General features: G+C 36.8%; 1 long non-coding RNA gene across 1 annotated transcript in view; it reads right to left on the reverse strand.

Annotated features, from left to right (window-relative positions):
- Window positions 1-7,422: 7,422 nt before the first annotated feature.
- The window catches only part of LOC122216676, a 115,410-nt gene continuing 108,795 nt past the window's right edge, over window positions 7,423-14,037 (reverse strand). Inside the window, exon 4 of the long non-coding RNA XR_006201039.1 lies at window positions 7,423-7,494. This is a non-coding gene — a long non-coding RNA (uncharacterized LOC122216676). The remainder of the gene's footprint in view (window positions 7,495-14,037) is intronic.

The following is a 14,037-nucleotide window of genomic DNA, read 5'->3' on the forward strand; positions in this document are numbered from 1 at the left end:
TGGAGCCTGCTTCGGATTCTGTGTCTCCCTCTGTCTCTGCCCCTCCTCTGCTCATGCTCTGTCTCTCTCTCTCAAAAATTAATAAATGTCAAAAAAATTTTTTTAAGAAGTTTGGCAGTGAGAAAAGATGACACAGGGAATTTGTGAAAAGCTCCAGTGACATCACAATGCAAACTTCTTCAACAAGGCCATACTCTCTGTAACACACAGCTACAATCCTAATTCCACACAAGCTTTTAATATTTTGCTTTAACTTACTTTTAGAATATAGATTTCTGGGCTTCTATATTGTTTTCATGGTTATTCATTTTAAAAGCTGAATAACTTCCTGTTAAGTTCACATAATATAATTTACCTTTATGTTATTAAAAATGGGGGGGACCTGAGTGGTTTAGTCGGTTAAGTGTCTGACTCTTGATTTCGGCACAGGTGATGATCTCACAGTTCGTGTGTTGGAACCCTACATAGGGCTCAAGGCTCAAAGCCTGCTTGGGACTCTCTCTCTCTTCCTGTCTTTTTGCCCCTCCCTTGCTTGTGTGCTCTCAAAATAAATAAATTTTTTTAAAAAGCCCATTTCTGTGTGTTTTTTGTTGCTATTACATACAATAAATACTTTGATGAACATTTGGCACATGTAACTTTATATTAATTTGAATTATTTCTGTAGCGTTAAATACCAGTAGTAGAGTGTTGGAGACAAACACATGAACATTTCTATGTCTCTTGATTATTATCATTATCTTATTTTATCTGCTCTCCAAAATTCTTGTAGCAATTATAGTAATTTAAACCATTTCTATAGGGCATCAAATCCTCAAAAAATGAAGTAACTTATCCCCTCAAAAAAAGAGCTTCATCAGTAACACAACTGGTATTAGAATCACATCTTGACTAGCATGATATTAATTTATTGAGTATACACTTAAACATACAAGAAAAAAATGGAATCATGGGCTTGGTTTTTCCAGGAAGAAAGTAGATTTTCCTCAATCCCAAGGATAAGAGGAACTTAATTTGATGATGTTTCTTCAGCATGAAATACTTTTTCCTGATCTTCTCCTTACTTAGAAATTTCTACCCATTTTTCTTTAAAAGGTTTTTTTAAATGCTTATTTTTGAGACAGAGAGAAAACGTACAGGTGTGTGTGTGCACCTGTGAGTGGGGGAGGGGCGGAGAGAGAGGGTGACAGAGAAGCCCAATATGGGGCTTGAACCCACGAACCATGAGATCATGATCTGAGCCAAAGTCCAACGCTCAACTGAGCCACCCAGGACCACCTACCTATTCTTCTTTAGAGAAGAACTCAAAATTTAATTTATGGAAGAAATCGCCCTTTACCTCCAGATTAGTTTAGGTTTCCGATAAAACACTGTCATTCCAGACTAACTTCCTCTTGTAGAATCTATCACAACTATAATTAAATCATTAATAATTAATTACTTTCCTAATACAACATAAGCTAATTTCTGTCTGTCTTGTTCTCCATTAGATCTATCATATCTACAACAGTGCTGTACATACAAAATTGCTCAATGTTTATTGAATAAATAACCAATACATGGATAGTAGGACGGATGGTCAAATTATTATTTAAGCAGTACTGAATGACGCTCACCAAAAATACTGTTAGCTCTCTTTTTTCTAAAAATCTATAAGGAAACTTGGCTTTAAGATGATGCATTTCTATAAGGCCTTTTCCTTTATTGACTCCAAAAATCATGGTGAAATGACAGTAGAAGTATACTATAAACAATAAAATATAGCACAAAAATAGAAAATATGCCACTGATGAAGGAAAAATTTTCTGGTGGACAGAATGTACATGATAGTGTAATGGCAGACAAATCAGATCAGACCAAGTGACTACCCAAAGCATTAACAGAAGACTTTTGTAGAGATGGGGGTTGTTTAGCCTGGTAAAGACCTGAAAAGATTTCAAGCTTGGAGTTGGCAGATATTGAAAATAGAAATGGGGTATAGGGAAGCACCATGTGTTAACTACAAGGTTACAGCCCTCAAAAGCTGAAGAGAAAGATTTTCCTACTGGCCAATCATGACATGAGTGTTAAGAAAGGGGAGAAAGGCAACTGAAAGCCTGCAGTGACTCTATACCTCCGTGGTAGACCTGTGGGGATTCATTGGGTGGAATTTGAGAAACTTAACAGATGAACATAGGGGAAGGGAAGGAAAAATAAGATAAAAACAGAGAGGGAGGAAAATGAAAGGAGACTCTTAAATAAAGAGAACAATCTGAGGGTTGATGGGGGTGGGGGGTGTTAAATGGATGACAGACCTGAAGGAGGGCACTTTTCAGGATGAGCACTGAGGGTCCTATGTAAGAGATGAATCACTGGGTTCTACTCCTGAAGCCAAGACTACACTATATGTTAACTAACTTGAGAACAAAAATAAGTTAAAAAATGTAAAAGGGAAGCAAAGCAGCTTCACCCGTAAATAAACCATGTTCACATGTTCCCCACCAGAGGGCAGAATGCTTACGTTGGCAGCTGGCACAGATGAAGGCGTGCCCAAATGTTCCCCAATTTTGTGACAAAAAGGTAGACTGCTGGGTGACAAAATCCACGCACTTGAAGAAAATTCACATCCAGGCATTCTACTGAGGGTGAAGTCTTGAGGATATGCAGATATTTGAATGGTGACTACTATCTGTCCAGGCTAAACAGAAGACTTTATCTATAACCATGAGTGGTCACACAAGGACAGCCACACTGTTTCATAAAAATAACAACATGAAAAAGAAACATTCAGTTTTCAAGTTTTAAAAACAGACTCATAGGCCAAATACCAATATTGTAAAGAACAGATGATAATACTATTAAAAAGAAACTAGTTTTATGCTAAGAGAGATTAAAGAAGATTATTACTGAAAGTCTTTTTCTGTCTAAGATTTAGATGGGAGGAAAGAATATTGTGTTCACCAAAATAAATAAATAAATAAATAAATAAATAAATAAATAAATAAAAATGCTGGATACTTTTTTTTTTTAATTCTAATTTTTGGGGGCATCTGGGTGACTTAGTTAAGCATCTGATTTTTGGTTTTGGCTCAGGTCATGATCTCATGGGTTGTGACTTTAAGCCCCCAAGTCTCTCTCTTTCCCTCTCTCTCTGCCCCTCCCCTGCTCATGCTCTCTCTCTTTTTTTCTCTCTCTCAGTAAATAGACTTCAAAAAATAAAAATAAAATTCTAATTTTTCTTGAACCTGTCGAAAAGCTGCATTTGCAACAAAATCAAATAACCTAAAATTTAAGGGAGGAAAGATACTTCCTCAGAGAAATGGGATATAAGCCTTGACTCACCTGTGGCAGAATATGGAAGGAACAAATTCAGGTATCAAGGAAGGAGGTTATAAGAGTTTAAGGATCCAAGTAAATTTATTTTAATTGCTCTATCAGTCAGCATTCTCCAGAGAAACAAAACTAATAGGAGAGTAAGAAAGGGAAAGAGAGAGAGACTGTGTTTAAGGAACCCAATCACACAATTATGGAGGCTGACAATTCCAGAATCTGCAAAATGGACCAGCAGGATGGAAACCCAGGGAAAAACCGATATTGCAGTTCCAGTACAAAGGTGTCTGATGGCAGAATTCTCTCTGTCTCAGAAGAAGTCAGACTTTTGTTTGATTCAGGCCTTCAACTGATTGGATGAGGACAAACCATATAATGGAAGCCAATAGGCGCATGCAAAGCTCACCTATTTAAATGTCATTCTTCTCCAAAAACACTCTCATATGAAACATCTAGAGGGACATTGGGCCACATATCTGGGCACTGTAGCCCAGCCAAATTAACACATAAAATTACCCATCACAATTGCTAAAGGCTGAGAGAACAGAACTCTGGGAAGCTATAGACATAGGCCATTTTGTTTCTGCTCTTTTCCATTGACCTCCACTATGTGTTCATGAAAAAGACTAGAGGACAGTGGGAGGCTGAGGAAAGCCTTCCTTGGTGGGCAGGTCTATAGAAATAAAGAGATGGTCATTGCAAGAAAAGCCTGAAGCCTCAAGAAGAAGCTCTTCCCTATGAAACAAAATCCTGGAGTACTTTAAACATGAAAGTAAGTCCTGTCACCCTGGGGCAAAGGTGAAGACTCACTACAGCTGCAAGAAAGTTAAGAGAGGGGCGCCTGGGTGGCTTAGTCAGTTAAGTGACCAACTTCGGCTCAGGTCATGATCTCATGGCTTGTGGGTTTGAGCCCTGCATCAGGCTCTGTGCTGACAGCTCGGAGCCTGGAGACTGTTTTGGATTCTGTGTCTCCCTCTCTCTCTGCCCCTCCCCCACTTTCACTCTGTCTCCTCTCTAAAATAAATAAATGTAAAAAATTGTTTTAAAAAAGGTAAAAGAGAAAATCCTACCCCTGACAGGAGAGCAACACATATTCCTGGGGCCAGAATTTCATACCAATAGAATCCTGTACCAATCCAATACATACTTATGAGGAAAGGCAGAAACAATGAACTAACACAAAATCTGCAAAATATACAAGGCAGAGATTGGCTGCCACAGAGACAAGAAGCAGGAGCACAAGGGCACTTGGTTGGCTTAGTCTGTTAAGCATCTAACTCTTGGTTTCAGCTCAGGTCATGATCTCATGGTTGAGTTCACTCCCCACATAGGGTTTTGGGCTTGTAATGTAGCTCACCTTGGATACTCTGTCTCCCTCTCTCTCTGCCCTTTCCCCATTCTTACTCTCACTCATCTCTCAAAAATAAATAAATTTTAAAAAAAGAAAGTCTATAAAAAACCTTAACAACGAATAAAATTAAAAAAAAGAAGAAGAAGCAGGATCACAGAGGAAACTCCACCTCTGAGGCCCACGGACACAGGGCCTACTTAGGACTCTGGCTGGAGGCTGGATCAGGACAAGAGACCACAGCCCTCTCCTGACATCAGCAGGCTAAAAGACACCCAGGCATGCAACATTTCTGGAGGAGAGGGAAGAATGTGGAGAGAGACACTGGAGCACAAGAAAGAATGAAACCTGAGGGTACAAGGAAGTATAAAGAAGAACTCTGCAGCAAACCAGATTCAACTTCAACATGAGGAAACAATAGAGCTATTTGAAGCTGGTGTTGCATCAAGAGTAAATACAACAACAAAAATTTCCAAACTCAGCTCACTTCCTGACAACATAGACCCAACACCTTATACTAAGGGCACAGCCAAAGAGACAACCCATGTCCAGGCATAAATACCATTTCAGTCAGTCTTTCCTTGCTACACATTATATCTACTGTCCGATAAAAATTAGGAGACACATACACAGCAAACAACTCACTGTCAAGAGATGAAAAAAATAAACAGAATTGGGCTCAGAGATTACTCAAATACTCAATTCTATAATAAAGGATGGCAGAGGGGAGGAAAAAAGAAGGTATAAAAAGCAATTTTAATAACTGAAAGCCAGTCTTCACATTTTAAGTGATCTTTACATGCATAGCATAATGAATTTGAAACAAGACAAACCTAGATTCATCCTAACAAAACTCAGAATGCCAGGTGTGAATTAAAGTGTTTAAAATCACTGAAAAAGAAAAATAAGTTTACCTTCAAAAGTATAAAAATAAGATTTGCATTTGCATTTTCCGTCAGCATTACTGGAAACTAGAAAATGTAGCAGTCTTAAAAATTCTGAAAGCAAGAGATTTTAGAGCTAGAACTCTACACTCAAAATATCAGATTTGATTTTGAAAGCAAAAGATAGACATTTGCAGCTATAAAAGGATAAAGATGACTGAAGGAATACCCAAGAACAATTTTTTAAAACATGAAATCTAATAGAGGGGAAGTGAGAGATCTGAGAAACAATGACACGAACTCAGGGGAAAATTGACAAGAAGTTGTAGAATGATACCTTTTGGGCATGTTTAGAGCGCAGTCCACTCCAAACAGAGTAAATACTCGGTATGATTAAAATGCTGCATGTTCTAAATTGTAATCTATATTTTAATTATATCACCAGGTGATTTGAATCCATGTCAGAGTCTGAGAAACATCAGTGTGAGTGCTCTATTTTGCTAGTTTACCATACCACAAGTCAATTGATAAACTCAAAAGTTGATACATCAAGAAGGCAAGGTTCAAGGATGACATTTAGAACCATGGGCAGAGGGAGTAACAAGGAGAACTGAAAATAGAAAATTTCAACAGTTATTATATATAAAAAGAAAGATTATAAGATGAAGTAGAAGTAGATTTTTACTTTTCATATTCCACTCTTGGAAAAGCTTGTATTTAACTATGTAAGTATGTTATTTTTATAGCTATTATAAGGATATAAGGATGGGAATCCCAATGATTGCAAAATACTTATAGTTCCACAACTGTTTTAAACCTCCATTAACTATTTGACTTTGTTAAATTAAATTTGGTGTACTAGACCAGATAATTGTTATATTCAAATCGTGTTTACACAAAATAAATACTATTAAAAACAAGCATAAAAGATTTACAACTATAGTTAAAATTCTATTTCTTTTTAAAGTATTCCATACAACAAAATTCCATTTTGGTTCAACAAAAGTCTTTGGCAGTTTCTTAGATTTGATTGGAATAGAAATAGGCTTGGAAAAGTTTGCCTTTGGGAATGAAAAACAATTATTGTTGAAATATAACTATTCATTGTTTGTATCACAACAATAAAGTTCCAAATAATAGGCCATTATTTCCATATATTCACAAATTGAAAGTAGTAGCTGGAGCCCTGGAATCCATGTTTAAACCAGAGTAGTTCTAAAATGAGATCAATCCCAATGCTCTACTCTAAACCCTAAAATGAATTTACCATCTCCTTGTCTTTATTATTGAAACAAATAATGCCATTCATAATGTCCTGGAGTTAAAAGTACACACAAATATGTTTTAGTAGTCAGCTGTGTTATACTAACAAACAACTCATAAATCTCAATAGGTTCTGAATCCTACCAATAGAATCCTATACCAACCCAACACCTACTTATGGGGAAATGTGCCCAAGAATTTTGTTACAACAACAAAGCTTTATTCCTCACTGTTGTTTTATGTTGGCAGCTGTGGGTCTCTGCCTCCCACATCCTTTCACACAAGGATCCAGGCTGAAGGGGAGACATTTACTTGCAACATGTAATTCTCAGAGAAGGGGGAAAGATAACCAGAGAATTGGTGGGAACAGACACAATCAATGGCTGTTGAAGATTTGTGTTTGGATGTGGTATATTTCACCTCTGATCACACTCTCTTGGCCAAAGCCCAGTGTCTGTGGGACAGGAATCTCTATTTCACCAGTACACACAGCAAGTTGAATAGATATGGATGGGAATCATAATCATCTTTCACAACAGAGAAAGAAATTGGGAACGCTAATATTCCATAATTCTTTTCTTTCCCTTGAACTTCACAGTCTGTCACACTTACCTGGGAGATATTCTGAGGTCATATGCCAGATGATGAAGTATTCCACAGAGGAACTGGAAAGCTGGAGGTATTGAATTCCTGTAGAAAGTATGGCTGAGTAAATTGAATAATGAAACATTTTTAATCTTAACTCAACAAAAATTCTGCATTTTTATTAAACTGATGCCATCTCAATTTATCTTTTAATTATATGGTGAAATAATAGATTTATGATTATTTCTTTATGGAAGTTTTATAAGGACAATAAAAATAAGAAATATAGGACATGTTTCAATTAATCATGGATTAAACTGGGAGCCAAATTTGGCATGAGATGAGTTCTAACTATCGATTTTTCAGTTGAGGACAAAGATCTGTTTAATTCCCATCAGATCTATGAAAAACAGACAGCTCTGAAAAGAATTCTGTGTGAAACATTAGAATTTGTCAGACTATGTGATTTTTCTCCATTTGTATGCAGAGTATATGCAAGCCAGACTGTAGACTCTGGAACTTTGTCAATATCATTGTACCACATTTATTAGTAAGTTTGCCTGCACCTCTTATCCAAAAAGCTATCATCTTCAGTCAACAGAATGGCCAGTGTTAAAATTCTGACACTACTGAACAAGTAATACAAAGGGTAAATGTTTTCACCTGGATAGAGCATATACAGTAGGAATAAAAACATGTTGCAACAGTTACTTAATGATTTTTATTATAAAATTCAAAGGTTAAAGTGTACTTGTTGTTATTACACACACACACACACACACACACACGCACACGCACACACTGGAGAAGGTATTGACTGCTCTAAATAAAAAGTAAAAACTCTAGGAATAAAACTGGACCAAACTGACAGTCACTTCTATTTTATTATTTTGTATTCAAATACAAAGCTGCAACAGCTGAGGAAAATGCCCTTTTCCTCTTGAATTTTAAGGCAAAATACTCAATGTACATAAGCTTGCCAATATAAAACCTTATGACACAGACCTAATTTCATTGTCTTGTCATTGTGAGTATTATAATGGACAAAAATAACCTTGATCAAGGGAAAGTCCATGGGGTGGGAATGGGACAAACCAAAATTTTTGAGAAACTGCAAAAATGGGCAATAAAAATAACAATGTAGCTTTCCCAACCCTATTTCATTTTGTAAAAATTTCATATACACGGAGAGCATTTCAAAAAGTTTTTGGCATGAGGAGCATTATATTGCAAACAGCCTTCTATTTGAATCTCAGTCCTATATTTATAGCTATGGGAAAGTCAGTTATGCTGTTTGAGCTTCATGTATTAAATGAGGAAAGGTAAGACATACATTGAAATAATGTAAGAATTCGAAAGAACACAGGAAGCCTGGGTGGTTCAGTTGGTTAAGCATCTGACTTTGGCTCAGGTCATGATCTCACAGTTGGAGTTTGAGCCCCGTGTTGGGCTCTGTGCTGACAGCTCAGAGCCTGGAGCCCGCTTCGGAGTCTCCCTCTCTCTGACCCTCCCCTCCTCACGATCTGTCTCTCTCTCTCTCTCTCTCTCTCTCTCAAAAATAAATAAACATTAAAAAAAATTTTAATAGAAAAAAATAAATTAGAGAGAGTGCATAGCATAGTTTTGGGCACACAAGTGGAATTCAATTTTTGCAAGTTTTCATGGTTGTTATGGTTGTTTTTAATGTTTATTAATATGAAAAAGTATTCAAACTTCAAGAAGCTACTCTAGTGCTTATTTTAAAGAATCCATTCAAAACATTTTGGGAGTATGAGCTATGCAAGACAATGTGTCAAGGGCTAAGCAAGGTACCAAAAAAGGGTAACTTTTTTCCCTGTTGCGAATGTGGGATTGAAAAGCAAGAAGAAGACTTAGCTAGAAAAAACACCAGAGCTATCTGGATGTCACTTTTGTGACCGAATACAGAGTTCTGTGCATTCTGGATGTTTCAGTAGGCATGGGTGAGGCAGTGCATTTTTTCTTTCTCTGTGCATTGCTTGATCATAGGAGATGTGGCACAATGAGAAATAGAGATTTGGTCTTTGTCCCTAGTTCCTGACACAGAGCTCTTATACCCTATGTAATTTCCTGCGTGACAGGAGCACCTTTTGATCCAATGAGGTGACTCTTGATGCACCTAGGTAGCTTCCGGATGGGGGCTGGTGTCCAGAAAGACGAAGGCATGGTTAGAGGGTTTCGGTCCCACCCCTCAGTCACTGGAGAAGGGAGAGAGAGTGGAGGTTTAGTTAGCATCAGTGGCCAATTATTTAATTCATTATGTCTGTGTAATGCAACCTCCATGAATGCCCCGTAAATGACGGTTTGTAGAGCCTCCCAGTTGGTGGACATATGGAGGTGATGGCAGGGTGGCACACTCTCCTTCCCACATACCTTACCCTATCCATCTCTTCCACCTGGCTGGTTCTGAATTTCTATCCTTTATAATGATAGAATTATTATAGCATTAAAGTGTTTTCCCGAGACCTGGGAATTGTTCTAGCACATTATCAAACTTGAGAGAGGGTCACAAGAACCCCCAATCTATAGCTAGGAGATCAAAAGTACAGGTAGAAATTTGGGACTTGCAATTTGTACCCGAGGCAGGAGCAGTCTTGTGGGCCTGAGTTCTTATTCTATCGGCTCTGTATTAACTCCAGATAGGTAACAGAATTAAATCGTATGACACCTGGTTCATGTCCAGAGCGTTGAGAGAATTGGTTGTTAATGGGCGGGGGGGACCTCCACCTATTTGGTGTCAGAAGTTTTAAAGGGAAAAAAGGTGGAAATAGTGTGTAAAAAAAAAACTAGTATAGCAGATATTCGAGCTGAATCATGTTCTTTTGAAAGAAGTGAAATACTAGGTACATAGAATTCGAAAGCAATTTGATGAACTGTAGGATACAAAATGATGGGATTTTTAAATTATTTTTTAATGCTTATTTATTTTGAGAGAGAGAGAGAGAGGGAGAGGGAGAGAGAGAGAGAGAGAGAGAGAGAGAGAATCCTAAGCAGGCTCTATGCTATAAGCACACAGCCTGACGCAGGGTTCAAACTCATGAACTGTGAGACCACGACCTGAACCGGAATGAAGAGTGGGACGCTTAACTGATTGAGCCACCCAGATGCCCACAAAATGATGTGTTTTTTTTAAATGACTTTGTTTAATCTTGGAATTTTAATGGTGTTTTGAATTCCCAAGGGGGTTAGGAGTAGGGTAAGACACTGTTCATGTGATATCTAGACATTATTAACAATAGGATGAATCAAAACTGGAACAAGGGTAATGAATAACAGTAATGGGGGACCCAAGGAAGTGTTAAACTCTTATCTATGGTTTTGTCTACATTTTAATCTTTCCCTTCATAATATCGTTTCTGATCTGTTTGTACACATACAACCCATCATTAAACACTACACTGGCTTGTATTTTATGCTGAAATTGTAACGAGCAACATCCCAAGTCAGCACCACTGACTGCCAAGGATAGCCAGATCTTTCAGGACCAGCCCAACATGGCAACTTTAAAATAAAGTGCAAATGTCACATGGGCATATAAGGAATAGTAATAAGAAGAGAATTGTCTGGAAAAGAAACATTTGCCTAATAACGGCTTTACAAGTTTTATTTGAATTCAGTGATAGAACAGATTTTAATTATGTCTAGAATTAGTCCAAAGAAAGATAATCTTGAAAGGTGCTCTTTCACAATTATGTGGGGAATATTATACATGGTTTGAAGAATGAAGGGACTAAACTACTTCTGATATTTCTTGATACGTGAAATCGTTTCATATTTATCCAATTAACACATAAAACATGCCAACAGATTAAAATCCCACAGTATGCACTCCCATTAACCAGGCTGGCTGACATCCTATTGAGTACATAAGTAGCAAATTTGACCCACAGTTAAACAAAAGATTATAAATGCACTTTCTAAGAAGCTTTCAAACTAATGAAGAAAAACAGAAATTAAAGAAATAGACCTAATAATAGAATAATTCACTGTCTAAAATGATAAGTCAGCATCTCTTGTATCAACTTGTTGTAATTAACACGAAGAAAGTTCATACGCTCATTTAAAGAGCCAAACTAGGGACAACTGGATAGCTCAGTGGTTAAGCAGTGGCTCAGGTTATGATCTCATGGTTCATGGGTTAGAGCCCTCCCTGCATGGGGCTCTGCCCTGACAGTGTGGAGCCTGCATGGGATTCTCTCTCTCACCTTCCATCTCTGCCCCTCCCCCACTGGGGCATGCTCGCTCACTCTCTCTCTCTCTCTCTCTCTCTTTCTCTCAAAATAAGTAAGTAGACTTTAAAAATAAATAAATAGGAGCCAAACTATAAATAATATAAAACTTGGTTGTCTGAGTGCCTTAGATCAATATTTTTTTGCCATTGACTAACTTTGTACCAAAAAAGGAAATCTTAGCCACATTTTTGTTTGTTTGTTTGTTTGTTTTGAGAGAGAGTAGGAGAGCGAATGGATGGGGGAGGGGCAAAGGGAAAGGGATAGACAGAATCTTAAGCAGGCTCCACACCCAGTACAGAGCCCAACCACAGTTTCTAATAAAAAGCTAAAATGATTCTTTACATGGGAGCGAGAAGATCCCTAGGAAATGTGACATGTAAAGGGAATTATGTTTTAAAAGTTTGACTCCTATTTTAAAAGCTCTTATTACCTACCACTGACATAAGTAGTACCAGAGAAATCTTTTCTTTTATTAGATAAACATAAGGCCACAAATTCATCACTGGAGAGTGTGTTTCTGTAAGCCACTTCACTCAGAGTGTGTGCTAGGATTTTTCTATTCATACCTATTCTCTCCTCTCTTCCTCTCCTCTTCCTGATCTCAAGTGTTCATCTACAAACACTCACCCACTATTTCTAGTAAAATATTCTGTGCTTCACAACTTTTATACAAAATATTTGTCTTTCAGAGGACAATGATGGAAATGAAAATAAGAATAGAAAAAGATGACTGTAGGTAACTACTATAACTATGAGTAGTCATTGTTAAACAACACTACCTGTAAATACCATCAAGATCATTGCTCTTGAGAAAGCTGGAAACTAAAAAGGAAAACCATTCCCAAACATAAAAATAAAACCCGACAATGAAAAATATGTTTAATTTATAAATAAAAGTAATTAATATCTTTGAAGAAGTAATTAAGAACAAAAATCTGCTGTATAAGGAAAATCAAAATTGCATATGGAAACCAATTGTTCTAGAAGATTATATAAAAGAAACAAAAGTATACATTAAAAATTAATGAGTACCTATCAAGTATTAAGTCAGCAGCAAGGATACTAATTTTGACTATGACAGTGGGGTAGTTTGCTGTTTTTTGTTTTAGCCAAGAAGAGAAGAAAATAAATTCTCTAATTGAGAGCACTGTATTATGAAACAGTTTCCCCTAGAAACTTATTTCCATTTCACTGTTCCTACATTCAAGAGAATACACAAAATATATTTGTTGACCTAGATCTTAGTTAACTTCGAAAGATGCCTTAGAAGTCTCTTTAACTTCCCACAGGCTCAGAACAAAAGAAGTGATGAAATCTTCTCATGTGCATTACAGAAAAATTTGAGACTATAAACGTTATGCCCCATACAGCTAACAATAATTGCAAGAGAGAAGTGGGGAAAAAATTAGGAATCATGAAAAAAGTAATTCCGAATAGCTGAGTTCTCACTAATCACTGTCAGGAAGGCAGTGCTGATTAAAAGTTTTCAGACTGCCATCAGAACCTGTCAGGCCAGAGGGCACTGATTTTCAATTCACAGTAGTATCATGTGAGCATTTCATTTGAAAAGTGCATGACCTAGTCCTGAAGGAATATTTTACATATTTATTTGCCTTGAACTCAACTCAGCTTTTTTTTTTTCAATCAAAACACCCCCATGATTTCAGGACATCTTTCTCAAGAAAATATATTATCCTTTTAGTGTGACAATAAAGAAACCGGCGGTCTAGGAAAATTCTAGTTGAAGCGTATTGGAAGTGGAAATAGTGATTAAGTCTAAAATATGTAATTAACCCTAGGTTCAATCCACATATTGCAAAAAGTGATAATGCACTAAAGAAGTGTTATTCAAATCACCAACATGGAAAATGATTACGTGTAGCCTTCAGTGAGACCTCTGGTATTATTTAACTCAGAGTATCATCAACAATGGTTTAAAGCTGATGGATAGACTCTAAGAAATCAAATCCACCATTAGTAAACCATTGAGTAAACCACTGTGTACTTGATAAAGTGAAATATAAGAAGGTAACATTAATCTGGGGATCAGTGCTTAGTCATGAATGATTTTTTTTTTGTTTTATAATTCAAAATAGAAGCCAAAGTACAAATCCCAAACATAACACCTTTAGTTAAAAGTTACGAATTCCACACCAATATTTACCACTAGAACTATACATTCACCTTCATTCAATTTTCAGTGAATCATGTAGCTGAAAGTTCACTATCCTATACCTTACTTTCTTCCTCTGCAAAATGGGTAAAACAATACATAACAAATAAGGTTGCAGTGTGGATTAAGTAAGGTAATACATGCAAAGTAGATACCTTGGTACCAAAAATCAAATAATAGTACATATCATTACCCAAAACAAAAAAAAAAATCCTGCCAATTACT

This window comes from Panthera leo, chromosome A1 (genome assembly GCF_018350215.1).
Source record: "Panthera leo isolate Ple1 chromosome A1, P.leo_Ple1_pat1.1, whole genome shotgun sequence".
Taxonomy (NCBI): Eukaryota; Metazoa; Chordata; class Mammalia; order Carnivora; family Felidae; genus Panthera; species Panthera leo.